The following is a 26,262-nucleotide window of genomic DNA, read 5'->3' on the forward strand; positions in this document are numbered from 1 at the left end:
AGCCTTTCAAAGGTTCGTCTAACAAGTTAGGGCCGCTAGGCATATGTGGCCCATCTCTAGGAGTGGCACGCATGGTCATCGCAGCACGGTACACACAACCTAGCAGAAAAAGGAAACATACCCTCGTGCGCCTTAAAGGTAACCACTAACAAGCTAGAAAAGGTCCTCATACTGAGCTAAAGCCAGAGCCATATAGCCCTCATAGCTGTACTGTAAGTCCTGGATGATCGCTTACAAATAAGTCCTTAGGGAGAGGAATCTGAAGCATTTAGAAAGTAGCTAAACACTCCAGCCCCCTATTTCCATGTTGCTAAAAAGTCATATTTTAATGTTTATTGCATATACCATTAGTCAAGTTACAAGATCATGGTTTTGATTAAGCACTAGCAAAACTACCCAATGCAATATCCTAAAGGTTTCAAGATACAAGATATCAAATATCTAGGATATCCTTATTAGCAACAAGGTTGACACATGCAATATGAATTTAGTGATTAAATGTGAATAGGTAACAAGGATGGTCCCATGCTATACTTGCCTTACACACCGATCCTATCGGGTACCATAAAAAGGGGTCCCCTAAGCAAGAACCAAAAAAATCGCTTAGACCCTGTAAAAATCGAAGCCAAGAGACAACTACTGGCTAACCCCCACCTTGTCCGAGGCTCGGCTGGACCGCCCGACCCACCTCGAACAGTATCCCAACTCGCCTGAGGCCCCGCCCATAAGGCCTCGGACGAGGTGTCGATTCTCCGCCTCACTCGAGGCCCCACCCATAAGGCCTCGGACGAGGTGCCGATTCTCTGCCTCGCTCGAGGCCCCGCCCATAAGGCCTCGGACGAGGTGCTGATTCTCCGCCTCGCTCGGGGCCCCACCCGTAAGGCCTCGAACAAGGTGACGATTCTCCGCCTCGCTCGAGGCCCCGCCCATAAGGCCTCGGACGAGATGCCAATTCTCCGCCTCGCTCGAGGCCCCGCCTGTAAGGCCTCGGACGAGGTGCTGATTCTCTGCCTCGATTGAGGCCCCGCCCGTAAGGCCTCGGACGAGGTGCTGATTCTCCGCCTCGCTCGAGGCCCCACCCATAAGGCCTTAGACGAGGTACCGATTCTCTGTCTCGCTCGAGGCCCCGCACATAGGGCCTCGGACGAGGTACCAATTCTCTGGATTGCTCGAGGCCGGCTCGGTAGCCACCCCATCACCGCCGCCTCAACCAGGACATCACGCGAACAACCACTCCTGCGACGTCAGCCAAACGAAATGGGAGTCGCATCAACGCCATGCCGTCTAGGATAGGACAGGGCATGGGTTACCGGCCGCTGTGCTCGGCACTTTGCCCACGACTGACACCTATGCGGCACTGTGCTGCCTAACGCCACCTACTCCAAGGACAGTGCGGCGTGGGGAGTCATGTCCAGGTCCCTGTAGCCTTGGAATCAACGTACAGGACCAACTGCTCCCTCCGAGCCTCGGCTATCCACCTCGGGGTCTCGGTAGCCTTAGGACTCACGCCCGCCGAGCCCCCCACAATGGTTCGGCCTCTGCACCGACTGGTCCTTAGCTCTCTACGTTGTCAACATACAGCGACCGACACGTCATCCATAGCATGTGCCATGCCCTGCGTCTAGCTATCATAGGAGCTCCCACATCGCACAGGATCGGGCATGACCAACGCGTCGCTCCAGTGCATCAAGGACAAAGACCGCTCCATCGACCATGCCACCACAGTGACAAGCTACAGGGCCCAGACACGCCACCACTACTCACAAAGCACCACATAGCAATCCACGTACCGCCCCTGTGCCTCCCTTCAACTATAAAAGGGAGTGACCGAGGCCACTTCTAGAGAGACGGGAGAACACAAGGACACACGCACGCATAGACGGAGACATCGCTTAGATAGACACATGCGCAAGCAACGCGCAACACTCTGTAATACGCACACTCCTCTGCACTGCTTGAGATCAACATCTCAAGCAACCCACACCGCTCCACGTAGAGACCTGGGACTAGCTCCCTCTCTCGCCCTGCTTGTAAACCCCTACTACAAGCACCTCAGTGCAAGGAATACAAGATCACTCTCTCAGACTGGACGTAGGGCACCTATTGCCTGAACCGGTATAAACCTTGTGTCTCTTTGCATCACCATTCGGGATTAGGGGCACGCAGTACACTTTCACTAGCCGGTTGAGGGCCCGCTGGTCCAAAATACCGACAGTTGGTGCACCAGGTAGGAGAACTACTGCGTGTCAGCTTTGTCATCCCAACAAGTTCCGAATAGCAGACCCCGTACGACCACTGCGTCTCGGCACGGTGATCTGGTTCGGGAGCCTAGAGTTCATATCTCTAGGATGCGAGTATGATATGGTACTCCTCACACCCAGAGCCCCACCGACTGAAGACGATACCACGCACCAATAGCCTAGGCATAGGCAGCGCCCGGGCCGCCGCTCTCGTCACGCTCGCCAGGCACAACACGGGTGGGACCACCCTGACATCGCTCAAGTTCAGGGCGACACACTGCACTCCACTGGTACCCTATGCCTGGCTGTTGGTACAGAGTCCCTGGTTGGTGACCTGTCTAGCTTAAGCCTGGGCAAGGGAAAGACACCGGCGGTGTGCAGCGACACCCCATCATGAAGCTCTGCCCCACCACCTCCTGAGGAGTTGACCCCGGCGGAGCTAAGCCCAGCGATGGCACCATCCCTGTACCCCTCCGGGTTGAGTAATGCCGCCGCCGCCTACGCTTCCGCCTATGCTTCCGCTCACGCGGAGCCCTCATGACACCACCAACGCTTCGCCCTTGACCTCGATGCCATGACCTCGACCCACACCCACGCTGACTCCTTAGAGGAGGATGAGGTGTGGGCTAGAGCGGACTTCTCTGGGCTTCGCGACCCTAAAGCCATGCGCCGCTTCCTGGCCGTAAGCGACTACTGCTTCGGCTACTCCGACTCTGATGACGAAGGCACTTACGACCCCACTCATGAGTGTTTCCACGTCGAGCTTGGGATGCCAAGCATGGGTGATGAGGATGAAGGGATAGGTTCTCGCTCCCCGCCCCTCGAGGGGGCGGGCGGCGCCGCACCTCCACGCGTCGAGCCCCGGGCAGCGTGGAACGAGAACCTTGCCCCCAAAGAACTTTGATGCCTGGACCTAGAGCAGCTTCGTGAGCTTCAGGCCAAGGTCAAACAAGACCGACTCCTTCTGCAGCAGTTCCGAGACACTCTCGAGCAAGAGCAGCGGGGTCGCGGTGATGGCGGAGTAGCCCGGCGGAGGGCTCGCGACATCAACTGTCGCATCAACAACGATGAAGGGGATGATCAACCCCCTATCTTCCATCACGCTAGCCAGAACATCACGGTAGTGGCGATGCTACTCCGAACGATGCCCGAGCCTTCTACCTCGGAGGGGCGACGGGCCCGTGGTGAGCTCCGGGGCCTCCTCGAGACTGCCACGATGCTGTAGGCCAAGAGCTCTGCCTCTCGATGGCATGGAGGTGCCTTGGAACTCCCCACGGCACCACCTCAGCAGGATAGGGAGGCCTCGGTTCATCCCAAGCCCGCTCAGGCATGGACGGCCAATAGGGCCCCCTCGGTGCGTGACCGCCTCAGCGATCGACGCGAGGCGTAAGGCGACCACGACAAGGTCAGTAGGCAACGGCGCCACGATAATGAGGGGCCTGCCCGAGGCTACCACCCGCACCGAGGCAGTTGCTATGATAGTGGGGAGGACCATAGTCCTTCTCTTGGGCCACCTAGCCCTCGAGTCTTTAGCAGGGCCATCTGCGGCGCTCACTTCTCGGCCTGGTTTCGGCAACCGACCAACCTCACAAAGTACAGCGGTGAGACCAACCCTGAACTATGGCTGGCAGATTACCGCCTGGCTTGTCAGCTAGGCGATGCAGACGGTGACATGCTCATCATCCGCAACCTCCCCTTGTTCCTATCAGACTCGATGCGTGCCTGGCTCGAGCACCTCCCTCCCTTGCAGATCCACAACTAGCGTGACTTGGTAAAGGTCTTTGTCGGGAATTTCCAGGGCACATACGTGCACCCCGGGAACTCCTAAGACCTCAAGAGTTGTTGCCAAAAGCCAGGCGAATCTCTCCGAGACTTCATCCAACGCTTCTCCAAGCAGTGCACCGAGTTGCCCCATGTCGGCGACTCAGAAATTGTCCAGGCATTCCTCTCCGGCACCTCCTACCGAGACCTGGTCCGAGAGTTAGGCCAGAACGTGCCAACCTTGGTGGCCACGCTCCTCAACATCGCCACCAACTTCACCTCAGGCGAAGAGGCTGTTGGGGCCATCTTCCCCGACAACGATGCCAAGGGGAAGTGGAGGGATGAGGCCCTCGGGGCCTCGGCCCCCCACCTCCCCAAGAAAAAGAAAAAGGGTCACCAAGGGAAGCAGAAGGTCCTCGAGGCCGGTCTAGTCGTGGCCGCGGATCGCAAGAATCCCCAAGGCCCCAGAGGCCCTAGGCTCTTCGACGATATGCTTAAGAAGCCCTACCCTTACCACTAGGGCCCGGTGAAGCACACCCTCAAAGAGTGCACCATGCTCCGGCGTTACTACGCCAAGCTCGGACTACCCAACGACGATGCCAAAAAGAGGGACGCCGGCAATAGGGACAACGACAAGGATGACGGGTTCCCCGAGGTGCACAACGCCTTCATGATCTTTGGCGGGCCTTCGGCATGCCTCACGGTGCACCAGTGACAGAGGGAGCGCCGGGAGGTCTTCTTGGTGAAGGTGGCCACTCCCCAGTGCCTCGACTGGTCTCGAGAGGCGATCACCTTTGACCAAGATGACCACCCTGATTATGTCCCAAACCCAGGGCAGTACCCACTCGTCGTCGACCTAATCATCGGCAACACCCGGCTCACCAAGGTGTTGATGGACGGAGGCAGCGGCCTCAACATCCTCTACGCCAACACCCTAGAGCTCCTTGAGCTCGACTAATCATAGCTCCGAGGCGACGTTGTGCCCTTTGATGGCATTGTGCCACGGAAACGCACGCGACCCCTCGGGCGCATCGACCTGCCCGTCTGCTTCGGCACTCCCTCCAACTACCGCAAGGAGGTCCTCACCTTTGAGGTGGTTGGGTTCAAGGGAACCTATCATGCCATCCTAGGGCGGCCGTGCTACGCCAAGTTCATGGCGGTCCCCAACTACACCTACCTCAAGCTCAAGATGTCGAGCCCTAATGGCGTCATCACTGTCGAGTCCATGTATGAGCATGCATACGGCTGTGACATCAAATGCATCAAGTATGCTGAGGCTCTCGTAGAGGCCAAGGCCCTCATTGTCAACCTTGACTGACTTGGTAGCGAGGCGCCTGATTCCAAGCATCGTGCTGGGACTTTCAAGCCCACGGAGGCCGTCAAGCTTGTCCTAGTTGACCCCACCTACTCCGATGACCAGGCGCTGAGGATCAGCGCCACCCTCGACATCAAATAGGAAGCCGTGCTCATCGACTTTCTTCGCGTGAATGCCGATGTATTCGCGTGGAGTCCCTCAGACATGCCGGGCATACCGAGGGAGGTCGCCGAGCACGCCTTGGACATCCGGGCCGGCTCTAGACCGGTGAAGCAGTGCCTATGTTGATTCAATAAGGAAAAGCATAGGGCCATCGGCGAGGAGGTGCAGAAGCTTTTGGTGGCCAGATTCATCAAGGAAGTGTCCCATCCGGAGTGGTTAGCTAATCCTGTATTAGTTAAGAAGAAAAATGGGAAGTAGAGAATGTGTGTAGACTACACCGGTTTGAATAAAGCGTGTCCAAAAGTTCCATTCCCATTACCTCGAATTGACCAAATCATTGACTCCACTGCTGGATGCGAAACCCTATCTTTCCTTGATGCGTATTCCGATTACCATCAAATCAAGATGAAAGAATCCGACCAGCTCACAACTTCTTTCATCACCCCATTCGGCATGTACTGCTATGTGACTATGCCGTTCGGCCTCAGAAACACAGGGGCCACGTACTAGCGGTGCATGACCTAGGTCTTCGGTGAGCACATCGGGCAAACCATCGAGGCCTACGTGGATGACATCGTGGTCAAGTCCAAAAAGGCCAGTGATCTCATCGATGACTTGGAGATAGCCTTCAGATGCCTCAGAGAGAAGGGCATCAAGCTCAACCCCGAGAAGTGTCTTCGGGGTCCCCGGAGGCATGCTCTTAGGATTCATAGTCTCGAAACACGGCATCGAGGCCAACCCGGAGAAGGTCTCGGCCGTGACCAACATGGGACCAATCCGAGACCTCAAGGGAGTGCAGAGGGTTATGGGATGCCTTGCGGCCCTGAGTCGCTTCATCTCGTGCCTTGGCGAAAAAGGCTTGCCTCTGTACCGCCTCTTGAGAAAATCCAAACGCTTTTCTTGGACCCCCGAGACCGAAGAAGCCCTCGCCAAGCTCAAGGCACTGCTCACCAATCCTCCCGTCCTGGTACCACCGGCCAAGGGTGAGGCCCTCTTACTCTTCGTCGCCGCAACGACCCAAGTAGTTAGCGTGGCCGTGGTGGTCGAGAGAAAGGAAGAAGGGCATGCTCTACCCATCCAACGACATGTTTACTTCATCAGCGAAGTGCTCTTTGAGACCAAGACACGCTACCCCCACATCCAGAAACTGATCTACACCGTAGTCTTGGCTCGATGCAAGCTACATCACTACTTCGAGTCCCACCCAGTGACTGTGGTGTCGTCTTTCCCCCTAGGGGAGATAATCCATAATCAGGAGGCCTCAGGTATGATAGCCAAGTGGGTCATTGAACTCATGGGGGAAGCCCTATCTTTTGCGCCTTGGAAAGCAATCAAATCCCAGGTCTTGGCCGATTTTGTGGCTGAGTGGACCGAACATCCAACTACCACCTGCTCAAGTCCAGGCGGAATGCTAGGACCATGTACTTCGAACAGGGTCCCTGATGAAGACTGGGGTAGGCGTGGGTCTGCTCTTCATCTCACCCCTCGGAGTGCACATGCGCTACATGATTCGGCTCCACTTCGCCACCTCCAACAACTGCAGCCGAGTACGAAGCCCTCATCAACAGGCTTATAGATCGCCATCGAACTTAGAGTACGGTGTCTCGACATACAGGGGCAATTCATAGCTCATCGTCGATCAAGTGATGAAGGAGTCGAACTGCCATGACCCCAAAATGGAGGCATACTGCAAGTTGGTACGTCGCCTAGAAGACAAGTTCGACGGTCTCGAACTCAACCACATCTGCGTGAAAATTCAACGAAGGCCGCGGATGAACTGGCAAAGATGGCGTCAGGCATGGGCCCTGGTCCCCCCGAACATCTTCGCCAGAGACCTCCACAAGCCTTCCATCGACTACACATCGACGGCGGAAGAGGGCCCACCGGTTGAGCCCACCGTAGGGCCCGAGGCCCCCTTTGTCACCGAGACCCCTTCGGCCGAGCCCGAGGTCATGGAAGTCAATGCGGAGCCTCCCGAGGCCAACCAGGGCACGGACTGGCGAGTCCCATTCCTTGATTGCCTCGTTTGAGGAGAGCTTCCCGTAGAAAGGACCAAAGCCCGATGGCTTGCGCGACGAGCCAAAACTTACATCCTCAGCAACGATGAGTTGTATAGGCGAAGCCCATTTGGCGTCCTCCAACGATGCATCACCACTGAGGCAGGCTAGGCCCTGCTTTGGGACTTGCACACAGGGGCCTACGGGCACCATGCAGCGCCTCGAACGCTCATTGGAAACGCCTTCCACCAAGGGTTCTATTGGCCAACGGCGGTTGCTAACGCCACCAAGCTAGTACGCTCCTGCGAGGGATGCCAGTACTATGCGTAGCAGACGCACCTCCCGGCCCAAGCCCTCCAGACCATCCCCATTACATGGGCATTCATCGTGTGGGGGCTAGACATGGTTGGGCCTCTGTAGAAGGCCCCTAGGGGCTATACCCATTTGCTGGTAGCAATCGACAAGTTCTCCAAGTGGATCGAGGCTCGTCCGATCACTCGAATCAAATTCGAGCAAGCGGTGCTATTCTTCACTGATATCATCCTTAGGTTTGGGGTTCCGAACACCATCATCACTGACAATGGGACACAATTCACCAGCCACAAGTTCTTGACATTCTGCGATGACCACCACATCCATGTGGCCTGGTCGGCCGTAGGACACCCTAGGACAAATGGCCAAGTAGAACGTGCCAACGGCATGATCCTACAAGGCCTCAAGCCAAGAATATACAACCGGTAGAAGAAATTTGGCAAGAAATGGCTTGCCGAACTCCCGTCGGTCATCTAGAGCCTGAGGAACACTCCGAGCTGAGCCATGGGGTTCACACCATTCTTCCTAGTCTATGGAGCCGAGGCCATCCTCCCCACTGACTTGGAGTACGGTTCCCCGAGGCTTCAGGCCTACAACGAGTAGAGCAACCGCACTGCCCGTGAGGACGCCCTCAACCAACTGGAGGAAGCCCGAGACGTTGCGCTGCTACACTCGGCCAAGTACCAGCAAGCCCTACGACGCTATCAAGCTCGGCGCATTTGGAGCCGAGACCTAAAGGTGGGTGATCTGGTGCTGAGACTGAGGCAGAGCAATAAGGGCCGCCACAAGCTGACGCCGCCATGAGAAGGGCCGTACATCGTCGCCCAAGTGCTAAAGCCCGGGACCTACAAACTGGCCAACAAGAAGGGCGAACATAGAATAGCTACGTCGCTTCTACCCTTAAATTTCCAAGCATTGTATACTTTGTTTCTCAAAATACAATAAAGAAGCGTTCTTTAGTTTCTAATTTTTCGAGAAACCCCCTGAGCCCATCGTGGGGCTCAACGTTACGATAACACCGTAAGGGAGACTCGGCTCTGCCTCTGCAGAGGTGCCCACTATGGGGCTCGAACAAGACTCGGCTCTGCCTCTGTAGAACCGAGCCTCCCTCGGGGGCTAGAAGGGGGTACTCCCCCCCTAAGTCCCAGACACCGTCTTTTAATCGTTTTTCAAAAAAAATTCTATGCCAAACTCTCTCGCGTACTCTGACAAATCGATTGTAAAAAACCTAAGGACCAAAAGTCTATCCCAGGGCCAAAAGGCCGACCAAGCCGTGAGACAGCCTACGCCCCCGGGCTATGGCAACTCCCTAACCACCTTTTGCCCAAAGGACAGCTTAGGCTCCGAGGAAGTTTTTTGCAAGAGATATGTTCGAAGATGAGACAGAGGGCCGAGGCTAGGAAATACAATAAAAAATGATTAAAAAGCGTATACGCATAAGTACTTTAAACAAGGCCTCGATGGCCACAATCGTTATGGTACCATAATGCAAATCCTAATCTAGTTACATGGCCCCTTTGGCCTAGGTCAAGACTTCGGATCACCAGCGTCAGCGGACGGCATGGGGAAACCACCTCCTCTTTGAATAGCTTGGCTAGCGCCGTGCCAGGGGCCTTAGCCGCCTCCACTAGCTTCGTGACCTCCTCCTCAGCCTCCTTGTCATCCTCAGCTAAGACGTAGCCATCGCTGATGGCCTCGAGGTCGATGCCGGTGTAGTGCGAGGAGATGACGGCCAGGGCACGCTTGATGCCCGTGTGCAGCACCCCTCGGAGCCGCTCGTGGACTCGGCTGCTCAACGCGATCAAGCGGCTCCTGAGAGAGCTACCCGATTCAACCCCCCGACCTCCAGGGCCTCGTAGGCAGTACGGGCGGCGCTCTGCAGTGTGTTGTGCTCCCCGATCTCAGCCTCGAGCACTGCTTGCACTTCAACAGAGGCCTCAGCTGCCTAGGAGACCTCCTTCTCCAACCCTGCACCAAGACAAGCAGGATGGGGTTAAGCACAAAAGAAAATAAGCCGAACATGGGCGAAGGCCTATGGGACTCACCCTCGGCTTTCTCTTTCTAGCGTTGGACCTCGACCCGAGAGGCCTCGGCCGCCCTGGAAGCCTCCTTCTCCAGCTCTGTATCACATCTGGGAGTTAGGGGTCAAACGCAAGAAAAACAAATAAAACAAGGGGAACAGGACTCACCCTCGGCCTTTCCCTTCTAGACTAAAGCCTCGGCCCAGGAGGCCTCAGCCACCTTGATTACCTCCGCTAGGGCACCTTTTGTCAGCAGGTGTGTGCCCTGCTCTGCACCTAGCTGCCCTATGGTGGCCTTGGCAGAGACCTCCAATTGTGCAGCCCGGGACCTGAAGGCGTCCCGCTTGCCGGCCACCCGGGTCAACTCCTCCTCTAGCACCTTGATTCGCACCGCCAAAGGGGTGGCCTGCTCTCGAGCCGTGGCCGCCTCGGCCATCATATCAGCATAGTGAAGGCAGAGGTCCTCCACCTTCATGCTCCACGCCGACAGAAGCTCGTTGGCATGGGTGAGAAAGTCCTTCTGCCGCTGGAGCTGGTCCCAGACGTCCCTCTCCTGCTAGAGGAACATCGACTTCTTGAGGGACCGGGCCTCGAGCTCCTGGATAGGTAGAATAGGGGTCAAGCACTATGAGAAAACTCAGGAAAAAGACGACACTGCACGAGAAAAGAAGGCACGCACCTGGGCAATGCCGGGCAGATCGTCAGCCACAACGGATAGCACTGTTCACAGCGGAATTGCTCAAAGGAGCCCTAGCGCCCCCTCGACCACGTCCTCAAGGGCAAACAGAGGCTCCCCCTTAGGGTCGTCCTAGCTCCGCCATAAGACACGCGGGTGATCTCACCCATGGGGCTCAGGTTGTACCCACACGAGGGCCGAGCTTCCCTCGCCAGAGGTCAGAGCTGGCTGCTCCGCGGTGCTGGCCGCCTCGGCATCCGCCACCTCCTTCCCTTGGGAAGTATCGTTGGAGGAGATCGAATGGACCTCTACCTCCTGGGCGCTCTCCTATGTCGGCGGTGGGTCTTGGACCGGGGGTGGTACCGAAGCTTGCCCTGCCCCCATCTCCACATCCTGGGCTACCGGCTCCACCGCGCCCAAACTGGCCTCCGCCACCTTGGCCTCGATAGCCCGGGGAGCCCCGACGTCCGCCACTTCGGCCTCCGAAGACCTAAGGGCCTTGGCCTCCACCACCCTCGCCTCGGAAGTCCTAAGGGCCTCGGCCTCGGCCTCGGTGGCCTCAGCGACTGAGGGCGCCTCGGCTTCATCTCACTCGCGGGCCTCGGCCTCATGGGGTGTGGGCTCCTCCTCCTTCGCTTGCTTCATGGCCACCTCGGTAGCCTCTCCCTGGGTGACCAGCTCCTTCGGGTTGGCCCTCGCCGATGCCGCGCCACGCTATATGGTGGCTTGCGCCTCCACAACCCATTGGGCGGTGGAGCTGGTGCTCACCTTGAGCGCCTTACGTGGTGCCAGGGCAGGCGCTTCCGCCTGATGCTTCTAGCTGAAGGCAAAGCACTGACAAGGTTAGCATATGACCAAGGGATGACCAGGAGATGCTGCAACTCCACTAACAAAACACTTACCTCGAATGGGGACACAACTGCTTCTGCACTGCTTCCCTCGTCCTCCGCAACGGTGGCGGTGGCACGACATCCGTGTCCGCCGGTGCCGGCCGGCCCTCGCCGGACTCCGGCGCCCCCTCGACCCTCTGCGGAGGTGGTTGCGTAGCCCCCACGGCCACCTGCTCCACCTCCGCCGTCAAGCCCACTAGGCTGATGACGCGCTTCCCTAACGCCCGTGCCTCGGGCGCATCAGCCTCGGCCCTGGGGCAGGCGATCGCCAGCCCTGAGGCATCCTCTCCTCCTCCTCCTAGAGACGCCGGGCTGCTCGCCGACGCCCTAGGCGTAGTCCCCCCAATGTCAGGGAGATGGTCCAGGGGACCCCGCCCCACCTCACCCTCATTGTTGTCGCTCGAAGAATCTGACAACGATGGTGATAGAGATGGCTCCTCTAGGAGACCATCATGCCTCTGTTGCCAGTGACATTTCTCCAGCTCTTCACGCTCAAGGTTCTTCCTCTTGCGCCTTGCCTCCTCGGCGTCCTTCCGCTTCTTCTGTGCCTCGGCATGTGCCCTGTTCACCGCCCGCTGCTCTATGTCCTCGGGAATGGGCGGCGGGGAGGCTCACACATCCCTCATCCCCTGCAGGAACAGCAAACATGAATAAGGGAACAGATAAAAAATGCAAGGAGCAAGGAGGCCTTAGGGGCCGTAGTGGCGTGTGACTTACCAGAGAGAGATACCCCCGCGACAGGCGCATTGGGAATGGGGCCAGACCACTGCTCCTCAGCCACCCCTCCACCGTCTCTCTCACCCGACGTAGAATCTCCTCGTCAGAGAGGGCGACGGCAGAAAACCAAACGCCATCAATTGGCTCGTCCGTTGTCATCTCAAACAGGCGCTGCCGCTGAGCCATCAGCGGCAGCACCCTCTGGCGGTGGAAGGCCACCACGACCACAGCCGTCGTAAGGCCACGACTATGCAGTCTCTCTAGCGCCTCTAGAAGTGGCCGCAGCTTGGGCTGATCAACCACTGGGACGCCATACCTCCACCTCTTCGGCTGGCTCTCCATGACCTACCTAGTATAGGGGGAAGCCCGCCATCATCGTTGCGGAGGTAGAACCAGTTGTTGTACCAATGACGGTTGGACGACACGAGTTGGGCCGGGATGTAGAAGAGCTGTTGGTCTTGGCGCACTTGGAGAGTGCAGTCGCCGGCCCTCATCGCCTTTCGCGTGCTCGTCGTTCCCATTAGCTTGGTGGTGAGCCCCGCCCAAAAGAGGTGGAGCCATAGCTCCCAGTGGGGGGCAATGCCTAGGTACCCCTGGCAGATGATGACGAAGATGGCCGCCTACGTGATGGAGTTGGGGTTGAAGTTGTGGAGCTCCACGCCATAGTAGTACGGGAGTGCCTGCATGAACCGATCTGCCGGCAGGCCGAGACCACGCTCGTGGAAGGCCACGAAGCTCATGATGTAGCCATTGCGTGGCCTCGGCTCCAGCTCGCCCCCCGGAGCAATCCACTCCGGTCTGTTGGGGTTGGTAATCGGGCGGAGGAGGCCATCATCGACAAGCGACTTTAGCATCACCAGAGACATGTCAGACTGACCCCTAGGGTCCGCCTAGATGACAACAGCACCGCCAGCCATGGATGCGGTGGAGAAGGTGGCTATGGTGGTAAGGCGAGCTCTCGCTATCTCTCTCTCTCTTTCTCTCTCTTCCTCCCCCTTCTCCCTTCTTCTTCCCGACGCTCTCAGTTCTTAGCAACCGCTCGAGGGCAGAGAGGATGAACGTATGTAGGCAGGGTGAGGAGGGGAGGGGTGAGGCTCAACATGTATTTATGAGGGAAGGGGGTGAAATGGACGGGCGACGAAACCGGGGAAGTTTCCCTCAGATCTGGCGTAGTTAATCTGGATCCAATTAAACCGCCCATGTGTCCACCTTTTCCTTATTAACCGCGCACACATAGTAACGTCCCATCCGCAGACATCGTGTCACATCCAACCACAGTGATGGCACGCGCCGTTCCGTCTCCCCGAGAAACCGCCTCAAAAGGTGCGCCCGCCGTTGTCAGCCGATGGGAGGGGAATATCCCCCACCTGATTCCTTTTAGACTAAGGAACTGGGCACCGAGCCTGTTACGGTCCAGGGGTTCAACGGCTGGGCCCCCGAGGGTCTCGATAGCCGCCCTAGGACAAATAGAGTCAAGGATGACTATGGGCGAGCCTATACATGGCCGAGGCCTGAGCAAGCGATCGCTCGGGATGCCCTAAGTCGTGTCCGAGACCAGCAGGGAGGTCTCTGAATGGGATCCCACCGTAGGGAGGCACCAAGCCCCCAGGGCCAATCAAATGGCCCTAGGACCCACTAGAGAAGCCCTCTGGTACTTTTGGAGTACGTCTCTAGACCACTTGCCGACCCCTATCGAATGGGGCACGGGCCTCCACTTAGACTTACCCGATAACAGCTCACCGGAGGTGTCACTGCTCGCGCCCATCGACGGTAGCCTGGCATACTCCACCCCTCCTTTTGAACGAAAAGGATGCATGAGGGCCACACAAAAAAGATAGAGAAACTCCTAATTGACCTCTTACTTCGTGCAGAGGCTCGGGGGCTCTTCCTACATATACACCGAGGCCCAGCAACCCGAACTCACACTCGAGGCCTCGGCAAAATGCGATAAAGGGCACCAAGCCCGTTATGGTCCAGGGGTTCGAAGGCTGGGCCCCTAAGGGTTTCGATAGCCGCCCCAGGACAATAGAGTCAGGGATGACTATGGGTGAGCCCGTACATGGCTGAGGCCCGAGCAAGCGATTGCTCGGGATGCCCTAAGTCCTGTCCGAGACCAGCAGGGAGGTCTCTGAATGGGATCCCACCATAGGGAGGCACCGAGCCCCTGGGGCCAATCGAACGGCCCTAGGACCCACTAGAGAAGCCCTCTGGTACTTTTGGAGTGCATCTCTAGACCACCAGCCGACCCCTATCGAATGGGGCACGGGCCTCCACTTGGACTTACCCAATAATAGCTCACCGGAGGTGTCACTGCTCGCGCCCGCCGAGGGTAGTCTGGCATACTCCACCCCTCCTTCCAAACAAAAAGGATGTGTGAGGGCCGCACAAAAAAGACAGGGAAACTCCTGATCGACCTCTTGCTCCGCGCAGAGGCTCAGAGGCTCTTCCTACAACCAAGCCAAGACCCAGTGACCCAAACTCGCACTCAGGGGTTCAACAAACGTGATAAAACCCCTCGCTCAACACATGAAAAGCCCCTGGAGGAATAAATCCACTCCTCCAGGGTCTCAGGGGTTACACCCGGCGGGTGCGCTCGTGCGCACCCACCGAGGCCTCGAGTATGAAATACCATCTCGCCAAAAGCTACCAGGAGCTAAGTCTCGTCAAAACCTCAGGAAGAGCGCTCACACTCTCCCCGAGGCTCGGGGGCTACTGTCGGGTACCATAAAAAGGGGTCCCATAAGCAAGAACCGAAAAAATCGCTTAGACCCTGTAAAAATTGAAGCCAAGAGACAAGTACTGGCTAACCCCCACCTTGTCCGAGGCTTGGCTAGACCGCCTGGCCCACCTCGAATAGTATCCCAACTCGCCCGAGGCCCTGCCCGTAAGGCCCCGAATGAGGTGCTGATTCTCCGTCTCGCTCAAGGCCCCACCCGTAAGGCCTCGGACGAGGTGCCGATTCTCCGCCTCGCTCGAGGCCCCACCCGTAAGGCCTCGGACGAGGTGCTGATTCTCCGCCTCGCTCGAGGCCCCGTCCGTAAGGCCTCGGACGAGGTGTCGATTCTTCGCCTCGCTCGAGGCCCCACCCATAAGGCCTCGGACAAGGTGCTGATTCTCCGCCTCGCTCGAGGCCCCGCCCATAAGGCCTCGGACGAGGTGCCGATTCTCCGCCTCGCTTGAGGCCCCGCCCATAAGGCCTCGGACGAGGTGCTGATTCTCCACCTCGCTCGAGGCCCCACCCATAAGGCCTCAGACGAGGTGATGATTCTCCGCCTCACTCGAGGCCCCGCCCGTAAGGCCTCAGACGAGGTACTAATTCTCCGTCTTGCTCGAGGCCCCACACGTAAGGCCTCGGACAAGGTACCAATTCTCCGGCTCGCTCGAGGCTAGCTCGACAGCCACCCCATCACCACTGCCTCGACCGGGATGTCATGCGACCAACCACTCCCACGACGTCAGCCGAACGACGGCTCGACACGGTGGAGTGACCAATGAGATGGGAGTCGCATCAACGCCATGCCATCCGGGACAGGACGGGGTAGGGGTTACTAGCCGCTATGCTCGGCACTGTGCCCACGACTGACACCTATGCGGCACTGTGCTGCCTAACCCCACCTACTCCAAGGACGGCGTGGCGTGGGGAGTCATGTCTGGGTCCCTATAGCCTCGAAATCAATGTACAGGACCAACTGCTCCCTCCAAGCCTTGGCTATCCACCTCGGGGTCTTAGTAGCCTCGGGACTTGCGCCCGCCGAGCCCCCCACAATGGTTCAGCCTCTGCACCGACTGGGCCTCGGCTCTCTACGTTGTCAACATACAGCGACCGGCACGTCGTCCACAGCATGTGCCATGCCCTACGTCTAGCTATCATAGGAGCTCCCACATCGCACATGATCGGGCATGACTGGCATGTCGCTCCAGTGCATCAAGGACAAAGACCGCTTCGTCGACCATGCCGCCATAGTGACAAGCTACAGGGCCCGGACACGCCACCACTACTCACAAAGCGCCACATACCAATCCATGTACCGCCCCGTGCCTCCCTTCAACTATAAAAGGGAGTGACCGGGGCCGCTTCTAGAGAGACGGGAGAACACACAGACACACGCAAGCACAGACGGAGACATCGCTTAGACAGACACACGCGCAAGCAACGCGCAACACTCTATAATATGCACACTCCTCCGCACCGCCTGAGATCAACATCTCAAGCAACCCACACCGCTCCACGTAGAGACCTAGGACTAGCTCCCTCTCTCGCCCTGCTTGTAAACCCCTACTACAAGCACCTTGGTGCAAGGAATACAAGATCGCTCTCTTAGACTGGACGTAGGGCACCTATTGCCTGAACCAGTATAAACCTTGTGTCTCTTTGCATCACCATCCGGGATTAGGGGCACGCAGTACACTTTCACTAGCTGGTTGAGGGCCCACCAGTCCAAAACACCGACAGATCCTTCGGTAAGCTTTAATCTTCAACGTCCTTCTTCTTCTTCTAGATCACCACATGTATCTTACCGACTGGACGTAATTCGTAGAACACCACACAAACATCCATATACATACATGCATAGCATACAATTGCATCTATATCAGAACAGTACACCAATCATAGAAAAATAAGTAAAAGAGATTGAAATACGATTCTACGCGTCACTACGATCACACAGTCGCGAGAAGCACGCTAATCGGAGCTATGGTTGAAAAGTTACAACTACCGAGAGATTTGCTTAATATGTGGAAAAGAAAACTATAGGCTTCATTTATGTTAACCATATGAATTCATATATAAAAGATATTCTATAAACAATATAGATTAAATTAAGTTAATTTTATATTTAAAAAATAAAATAAAAGTAAAACAAATCATATTTTATGTATAAAACCTAGTTGCATAATCATTAATTAAGATATGATTTAAACCATGTCATTTTAGAAATACAATACAGTAAACATAATTACTAATGCGTAGATCTCGTCGTTATGAAACAAACGCAACTTGAACGGACTATTTTGGAGTTGAAATGAATAAGTTATGATTTAAACAAGTTTTCCTATAGTTAAACAATAGATTAAATCTACCAATAAATTTCAAGTGCTGAAAACATGCCAACAGTTGTATAAACACGTAGAAAACGTAAATACGATCCTAACGCAATTCGAACGGGTCAAATTGGGCTTAAAACGCAAAAGTTACGCATAAAATAAGGTTCAGTGGCATTTCTGTAATTAATTGAACTCAATTTTGAATTTAAAAAATTAAAATTCTGAATTTAAACGTATTTTGGACTGTGCACACTAATTCTAGAAACTACAGGGGTTAAAATGAATAAAAACAGGACTGAAAAACAATTCTTTTGAACTAATCTGGACTGCGGGTTGATTACTTGGAAATACGAGGGCTAATCTGCAAAACTGGCATGGCTTGACTGCGGTTTGACTATGGCTGCTGACCGGCGAACACGTGGCACACTCCGGTTGGCGCGGTGCACCACGTGGCGTGGGCGCGTGCGCTAACGCAGCACGGTGGACGGAGTCCACAGCCGCTGTGGACCGACAACACAATGAATCGGTATGATCTAATCTCAACCGCCCGTGCAGGATCCGGCGGTGAGGGACACTCGGGATATGTTCCAGCGATAGTGCCGTCATCACTGGCGAGCCCGCCATGGCCAGCGGCTCGGGATCTCACCGATATGGCGTTCTAGGGTACCAAATGATGATCTAGGGGCACGGGAAGACGGAGGAGCTCACCACGATGCGTATGGAGGGGAGCGCAGCGTCCAGGAGGGCTTCGAAGGCGTGGGTCGACGGCGGCGGCGATGGCTGGAGAGAGAGAAGGATGCGGGTGAGGGTGAATCTGAGGAAATTGAGACCAAAACGCGAATTTGGAGTTACCTACGGGCGTGGAGGAATACGGCGGAGCTCACGGGCGCATCGGCGTCGTGGATAGCGCTCAGGAGTGGGGGATGGCCGGTGGCGGTGGCGAGCGTGAGCATGGATAGAGGAAAGGGGAGAAGGAGCGCTCGATTTCGTGATTTATAGGCAGTAGGCGCTTGCGACATAGAAAGAAGGGGATCGGGGCGCGGGCAGGATTGGTCGCCTTCCCTACATGCTCGATGGCGGCGGCGGCTTGCCATACGGGCAAGGGCGCATTGGCGGGCAGAGGAAGGAAGGAAGCAGGGGAAAGAAAGGAAAGGGAAGGAGACGGTGCTGATGGGCGGGGCCCGTGGGACAGTGAGGGAGAAGGGCGAAGCGCGTGCGCTCAGGCGCTGAAGGCTGAAGCGGGCCACTTTGGTGGGCTGCACCGCGCGCACATGCAGGGCGGTGCGGAGGAAGTCACGAGGCAGGCCGAGTAGACCGGGCATGGAGCAGTGGGCTAGTGTGGGAGGAAAAAAGGAAGGGAGGAGGAGGGCGCAAGCTGGGCCGCGAGCAGTGGGCCAAGGCCGGGAAGAGGAGGAAGGAAAAAGGGCCGTCGAGCAGTGGGCCGGGAAAGAGCATGTCGGAAGGAGGGAAAGGGAGGGGAGACGTGCGCTAGGCCAGCGGAGACAAGGAAAAGAGTGGGCCGGGAAAAAGGAGAGTGGGCCTTCGGGCCAAAAAATGAAAGAGGTGAGGTTTTCTTCTTTTTATTTTTTTCCAAATCTATTTCTTTTCTTAATTCAAAACAAATTCAAATATAAACCAAAACACGTATAAATATGATTTAAAATACACTTTTTAGTTCAAATATAAATGAACTAATTTTTGATAAGTTTTTCTGAAAATAACTTTTAGTTTCTTTCATTTTCTAATCTTTTATTTCAAAGCCATTTTTAATTTCATTTCAAAAGCATTTTAACTATTTTGACTTTTCAACCACTCAACCAATAAAATCAAATGCAATGGCATATATGCTCAAACATGTTGCTACCTTATGAGGTATTTTAATTTAATGAAAAATTTATTTCCTACATTTCATGTGCACAAAAATTCCAACTTAAATCATTTTAACTCTATTTCAAAAGAGACAATTTTTATGGTGTTATAGGGGATAAAGCCGGTACTTGACCTCATCGATCCTGAGTCGTGACATCTTCCAGTGGACAGGCCTCCTCGCCCTGATGCAATTGTGGAAAGATGCGAGGGTGCCTGGAGACGCTTCAAGCAGTTCACCTACGGTGCCGCCTACACTGCCGTAGGGCACACACTGGTGGTAGTACGTTCACTTTATCCCTTGGTGAAGCTAGAGGTGGTCGACATGGGCTTCACCCGAGGAGTGAGCGACGCCCAAAATTGAAGCACTTGAACAAGAGGTGGAGGAATCGGCGATCTATTCGGCGAGAGGGAAAACATAGAACAATAGATTAGGGTGAATTTACCATATGACTTGATAGCTCGCCGAGCAGTTGTAATTAAACATTATGTTTTATGTTGTTTATCATATTTAAAATATGAACAGAGCCTTTCTAGTTGGTTCTTTATCACATCACCAGCCTCGACTATCCCATACCTCATGGCATAGAGCGCTGATTCTCGTGCACGCTTAAGAGTACAAGAGTTGTTGAGGAGCCACTGCCAACCACCCATAATGCAGAGCGCTGCTGCCTGTACACGTTTAGGTGCTAAGTCGAGAATAGGACCGCTTCTGGATAACAATGAATGAGAACGTGGCTGGTCGGAAAATCGATGGAGAGTATGGAGAATATCTTAAAGATGTATAAAATATGGAGAAAGAAACAAATGGAGAAATATGGCAAAGAAAACTTTATTGAAAGCATATATATATATATATATATATATATATATATATATATATATATATATATATATATATATATATATATATATATATATATATATATATATATATATATATATATATATAAAGGGTACATATCTTTATTCGGAACGTTTCAAGGATAGAAACACCTAAGGTGTTTGATGTGCTAGGAGTTGGGGATGTCCACCCCATCCTGATCGCAAAGCCTATATGACCCTGGTCGGGTTACTGCCTTGACAATGTAAGGACCTTCCTAAGGTGATGAAAGCTTGTGCATCCCATCGGTTTTTTGTTTCTTGTAGAGGACCATGTCGTCGACCACAAAAGATCGCTCCTGAATGTTGCGATTATAGTATCTTCGCAATCCTTCCAAATATTTAGTCGTCCGAACACATATAATCATGCGTTCCTCTTCTAGACGGTCAATATCTTCTAGTTGGTGCTGCTCGGATGTTCCTTCGTAAAAAATCTCCACCCTGGTTGCTCAAAAGGCGACATCTACAGGCAACACGGCCTCTGAACCATACACCAGGAAGTAAGGCATGACACTAGTGTTGCGGCTAGGCTGGGTCCGCAATCCCCAGACCACAGCCGACAACTCCTTGAACCATTTGCCCGGATGTTTCTCCTCCTTCTCATAGAGTCTCTTCTTAAGGGAATCTAGTATCATGCCATTGGCCCTTTCGACCTAGCCATTCGCTCTAGGGTGGGCAACGGAGACATACTTGACGGAGATGCACTGGTCTTCACAAAAATCTCAAAAGGCGTTGCCGATGAACATAGATCCCAAGTTGGTGATGATGCTATTTGGCAGACCAAACCTATGACTTATATCTTCAAACATCTCTGCTGCTTTCTTCGCTGTAGCCTTGGTGAGGGGTTTATACTGAATCCATTTGGAGAACTTATCAATGGCGACATAAACATATTTGAATCCTCCAGGGGTGGGTTTAAAGGGCCTAATCATATCTAGCCCCCAGCATGTGAATGGCCAGGAGGCTAGGATGGTCTGCAAGGCCTGCGCTAGAACATGGATTTGCTTGGTGAAAAATTGGTACCCTTCACACTGTTGGACTAGTGCTTCTTCATCTGCAACAGCAGAAGGCCAATAGAAATCTACTCGGAAAGCCTTGCTGACCAGATTCTTAGAGGCTGCATGGTTGCCACATGATCTAGCATGAATCTCAAGGAGCAACTGCTCACCTTCCTCCTAAGAGATGCACTTCTACAACATCTCCCCTTCGCATTCTTCCGCATTAGCTTTCCGTTGACCAAGACATAGTGCTTGCTATGATGAATAAGGTGCTCCGTCTCAGTCTTGTCGTTTGGCACCTCTACCATAGTGAGGTACTTGATGAACTTCTCTCGCCAATCATTGCAGGGCGTAGGAACCGCCAGGACTAACTACTCGACTAGGGCACCTCCTTGACTTCCTGCTCCTACTTGATCGATGGTGTCCTAAGGTCCTAGACGAAGACTCTACCTAGAACTTGAGCTCTCGTCGACCCTATCTTAGATAGCCGGTCGGCTACACGTTCTCATCGTGAATGACATGATGGAACTCAAGACCATAGAATTTTCCTTCGAGCTTCCTGATCTCAACGCAATAAGTGTCCATGTTCTCACTAGTGCAGGACCAATCCTTATTGACTTAGTTAATGACCAGCGTAGAATCACCGTACACCATTAGGCATTTAACACCGAGGGAAATAGCTATGCAGAGACCATGAAGTGTCGACTTGTACTCGGTAGCATTGTTGGAGGCCAAAAAATGGATTCGCAGGACATAGCGAAGCTCATCCCTAGATGGGGTAATGAATAATACACCAGCCTCGGCACCATCGATGTTGAGTGCTCCATCGAAGTACATCGTCTAGTGCTCGGGACAATCAGCCGAGATAGGTTCTTGCATCTCTGTCCACTCGACGATGAAGTTCATGAGCACTTGTGAAGTCTATCGGCTCCTAAACTTGATGGAGTATGTGCCGAGCTCTACTGCCCATTCGATGATGCGGCCATTAGCTTCCTTATTGCATAGAATATCCCCCAGCGGGTATTCGGTTACCATGGCTATGTTGTGAGTCTCGAAGTAGTGGCGGAGCTTCCGGGACATAATCAAAACTGCATACAAGAGCTTCTAGACCTACGGATACCGAGTCTTAGACTCATTTAGGACTTCACTGATGAAGTAGACTAGGCGCTGGACCTTGTATGCATGTCCCGCTTCCTCTCGTTTGACAACAATAGTTGTGCTAACAACACGGGTGGTTGCTGCAATGTAGACCAGTAAGGTCTCATCTGGTTGTGGCGCTGTCATGATCGGAGGTGTTGTTAGGAAAAGTTTGAGCTCGGTGAAGGCTTGGTCGGCCTCAGGCGTCTAGGTGAAACGCTCCTTGGCTTTAAGCAACTTGAAGAAGGGTAAATCTTTTTCACCCAGACGTGATATGAAATGGCTTAAAGCCACCATACACCCTGTGAGCTTCTGGACATCCTTGACATAGGTTGTCTGCTTCATTTTGGTCACTGCCGATACCTTTTTGGGGTTTGCTTTGATGCCATGGCAACTAACAATGTATCCTAAGAGGATACTAGATGGAACACCGAAGATGCACTTAGTGGGATTCAGTTTCCATCGGTACTCCCTTAGGTTTTTAAATGTTTCGTTGAGGTTGGCGTTGAGGTCGTCGGCAGTCTTAGACTTAACCACAACATCATCGACATAAGCCTTGATGTTGCGCCCAATCTAATTGGCGAAGCAACCCTAGATGGCCCTGTGGTAAGTGGCTTTTAATTGAGCGTGCTTTTCTATTTGGGGTTGAGGTTGGCCCCGATCTTGGTGGTCTTATTCTTATCACCAGTGCCGAGGTCCACTTCCTTGACTTCCTTGGACTTCATAGCTGCACGAGGTGCTTCTACCATTGGAATCTCCTGCTCCTCCATGGGTACCTTCTTGTATTTGACGAGACAAGCCGCCATGTGTGCAGAGAGATCAATTACCACGGCGAGCGCAAGGCTCTCTCTCTCTCTCGCATGCATAGGCGATGACAATGTTAGCTTGCAAGCTCAGGATTCCTTAGGGCATCGACATCTTCATGACCAAGTATGCATAGTGTGGTATGGCCATGAACTTGGCTAGAGCCGGTCGGTCAAGGATGGCATGGTACGCGGTGTCAAAGTTGGCCACCAGGAAATTAACGTACTCAGTACAAAAAAATTTAGTGGTGTCGAACTGGATGGGTAATGCAATCTCGCCCAAAGGTTGGGATGCTCTACCAGGTATGATTCCTCAGAAAGGAGAGTCAATGGGGGTAAGGTCTTCCTTGGAGAGGCCTAACTTAGTTAGGGCTCCGACGAAGAATATGTTGAGGGCGCTCTCGCCATCAATGAGGACCTTCCTGAACCACACCTTCTGGATGATGGTGCCTAGCACAAGTGAGAACCACCCTAGATAGAGAGTGTCTGACCATTGGTTGGCCCTACTAAAGTTGATGGCATACTTCGACCAGTCTAGGTACCTGGGATCGGCGATGGTATCGTTTCTGGTGACCGATAGAACCTGGCGAGAGGTGAGCTTCTGCTTACGCTTATTCTCGGAGGCAGCCACTCCTCCGAAGATTGTCCCGACGGTCTTGCTTGGGTCTTGAAAGGCATTGTTAGCATCCTTAGGGCGCTTTGGATCCTTGCAGCCATCATCATCGTGGTCGTCACGCTTCTTTGCCCTTTTACTTTCTTCATCGCGGCTGGCTTTGGCTAAGCCATAGCACTGCCACATTATATGTTTGATGTTCTTGTGTATGAGGCATGTGTGGCAGAACTACCTAAAATAATACATTCCCAAGAATACTCGTCTTCCATTGGACACTAAGCATTCAAGAGAATGCGCTAAGTCAGACAAGTTCCATCGAGCACCCCCATGGCAGACCTCGAAAATCCACAATCTCATCTAGGATAAAATAATGAGTACGGAACTTACATCACTTAGTCCATTTCATACACCAATGGGGTCTTGGAAATTTATTCATTACAATACCAGAGTTCTGAGTGCGGAAATTAAACAGCGGAAAGTAATTAAACATCTAATGGAAACGATATAGGGATTCATCTGTGCCCACCAGAAGAATCCTCCACACAGGACCTGCTCCTCAAGGTGCACCTGCAACAAGGGTAAAACAAACCCTGAGTATACAATGTACTCGCAAGACTTACCCGACTAGGGAGAATAATTTTCCGACTCTCAAGGATATGATAGGCTTTATGGCTTGCTGGTTGGTTTATTTTGCAAAGAGCATTACTAAAAGTGAGTCCTTACTTTTAGGTTTATTAGCTGTCAAATTTAATTCATTCCCTAGCCATTCTAGGTAAGCACCTGTGCTACTTTCAAGCAAGAGTTGAGCAATTAGAACCAATTTATCATTCCTTCATATTCCAGTTCTTACTACGGTGCTAGACCATAGCCAAGTCATACCGCTTGTGCGGCAATTCATGAACCAATGTAGCCTAGCTGGGTACCCCGAAACACATGCCTCGTCTGCACCCTAGGTACAAACAAGACCAACCCGTTCCAATTCTATCAGGGGGTCCAGGTCCCCGTCCAAACTTGGACTCTAAGCCCCCAACACCTGAGTCCTGGACTCATTATGATGCTTGGACCTCCACCTATCCCTGCCTCCAATAAGTCGGTCCGGAAAGAGCCGGAACCCACAACAAGAGAGTAACGAGCCTTTCTGCTCCCATAAGCAAGTATGTGCTTAGGATAATAAGTCTGTGACCTGACTACCATCCACAGCAACGAACGGTCCTCAATCTACATGGATAGGGAAACATTGCAACCCAATTAAACCCCATTGGCCATGGGACTCAACTCATCACACCCACCAACAACCAAACCACATCCCTATCTGGTCACCATATTATTTCCATCATTTTACCATGAGAGTAATATTATTCACCTATTGTGAGCAACGGTAGGTTACTCACGCTACCGATAGCTTAAGCATGACAGCTACTTGCACCTGCACTCGTAAGACTCATAGGATATATATATATATATATATATATATATATATATATATATATATATATATATATATATATATATATATATATATATATATATATATATATGTATGTATGTATGTATGTATGTATGTATGTATGTATATGCATGTGGTTTCCATAAAACTCCTGAAACGTAATTACACAACATGTTTATATATGGTAAATATGAAAAATAGGGGTTATGCATCGGGGCTTGCCTTCAGCGGGCACAGTGTCAGCAAAGTTAGTGACGGGTGGCTTCGGAATGTCCTCCTGCACGAGGATCTTCTCCTTGTACTCTTCGATGACTTCATCGTACTCTTGCTCACCGAAAGTCATGATCTCTGGTGGCTCGTTCTCTATATGCATGCAGTGATGATGATACAATTATTATTACTATTTTGGCAACAACAACTCTTAAAATGAGTGTGCACCTAGCAGTTAACAAGTTAGCTCTAATGTCTAAGATAGAAAGCTACTCATCACCTTCACTAAGCTAGATGTCATATCCAAATTAACAAGCATTCGTTCTTATAAATTAATGTCATGCCTAAATTCTTATTATATATCTATGGTATATAAAACAAGGAACATTTAGCTACCTTATTAACTAGCCTAATATAAGGCTACAAAATTTACAGCAAGCACATAATAATACAATGAAGCTACTGCAAAATTTTTAGAATTAATATCATTACCAATCTATCACAAAAATTCTTACAATAATTAAACTGACTAATATTAAGCATCTCAACTGATTTAATAGCTCTTAGCAACATTGCAGATATGAATGAACTAATTATACCAACAGATAGATCTCTACTTTAGGAACATAACAAAATTTGTTTCACAATTTTTGGACTTCTACAAGATTTTATATTAATTACTAAAGATCAGCTCAGAAACTAAAATAACAAACTATTTCTAATTCCTTGGAAAAGAAAGGAAAAAGGGCAAATGGCCTAGCCAGAGCGTGGCCCGCTCAGACGCGGCCCACGGCCGGAGCCCATGCGCGCTGTCAAAAATGCTAAAGAGCCCTCGACCTTTCCTGAAACTACGCTTAGGTCCTAACACTATTCCATACTCTCACTAACAATCTACTTTTACTTCGAATTCTCATCGCACGGTCCCCGACGACGACACGAACGCCGGCGCGGTGCCCGCTGGCACACAGCGGCTACGCCGGGCACTAGGGGCCCTGCCCTAACCAACTAAAGGGCCAGAACTTGACCACGAGCCTAACCGTCCACACTACGTGGCGGCGGAGGCAGCAGGAACTTGCGAGCGAGTGCGGTCACGGCGTGTGGCCACCCACGGCGGTGGCGCAAGCGTTCTGGCCAGCTAGGGCCCCTACGGTTTCAACCGACTGACGCAC

The sequence above is a fragment of the Miscanthus floridulus genome, chromosome 8 (genome assembly GCF_019320115.1).
Source record: "Miscanthus floridulus cultivar M001 chromosome 8, ASM1932011v1, whole genome shotgun sequence".
Taxonomy (NCBI): Eukaryota; Viridiplantae; Streptophyta; class Magnoliopsida; order Poales; family Poaceae; genus Miscanthus; species Miscanthus floridulus.